We start from the raw sequence: 1,028 nt of genomic DNA, 5'->3' as shown, positions 1-1,028 counted from the left end.
GGGAGGGTCGTGTAGTGGGGTCAAGACGGGTCCTCTCTGGGGTCAGCGCGGGGGCACGGCGGGGCGATTGTGGTGTGGTGGCGTGCTGTTGAGCTGAGACGGATTGCAACTTTCGGAGCAATCAGCATGCCTTGCCTGATTGCGCAACGGCTACCCGTCTTTCATTTTGCGCCAAATTACGCCGTGCCCTCTGCAAAGAGTATTCGGCAAGCGGGGCTTGGGGCCACAACCCTACTTTTTTGGCGCAAATATGACTGTACGACTGTATAGGGAAGTATCTGCGATTGTGATGACGGCGCGCCTGTTGTTTGAGACGTATCACGGCAGTACCGAGTGCTCTGTCGTCTTGATTGAGAGTCCTCTAGTGACGGACTTCGCCCCCCGAGACTGGATTGAAATTAAAAAAGGAAAAAAAAAACTGCCGTCGCTACGTGACAAGTTCTCACTGCCTGTGAAAAAAAAATAACACTTCAAATGGGCGTCTTCAGATAACGACGAGCTAATGCCGCCTCGCCGGGATGGCCCAGCCCGCGTACATTCAAATATGGGAGCCTGCGTGTCGCCGTCACCGTCATATCGATTCAAACAATACCGCTTCTTCTGTCGCGGATGTGTCATGTGTCACCCCTGGCTAAGTTTATTGACTTATCATTGGCTAATCAGTACGGATTCGTCTGCGATTCTGGATGGGCAAAGCCGCAGATCTGCAGCTGGTGTGTCGTTTCTTTCTTTCTTTTTTTTTTCCGTTTCCGGGCGATGTGTGTGTGGCCTGCGATGCGGCAAAGTGCGGTAGCGGTAATAGGAAATGGCGGCAAATACCGACGATCAAACCAATGCTGGTTACTTATTCTGCTCGCGGTGCACTGGCACACAAACGACAAAGTACTACTCACTTGACGTACTTTGCATACTTTGGGCGCTCCGACACCTCAAGTGTTCGTACTGCCAATGTTACTGTAGTTATATTCGTGATTCACGTGCGAACTGGTCTCGTCCCGTTGACTAATGCGTTGGGGTCACGATGCATG

The sequence above is a fragment of the Frankliniella occidentalis genome, unplaced genomic scaffold (assembly GCF_000697945.3).
Source record: "Frankliniella occidentalis isolate FOCC.00 unplaced genomic scaffold, Focc_3.1 Scaffold33, whole genome shotgun sequence".
NCBI lineage: Eukaryota > Metazoa > Arthropoda > Insecta > Thysanoptera > Thripidae > Frankliniella > Frankliniella occidentalis.
The sequence above is the reverse complement of the archived record's forward strand: the minus strand, read 5'-3'. Positions refer to the sequence as shown.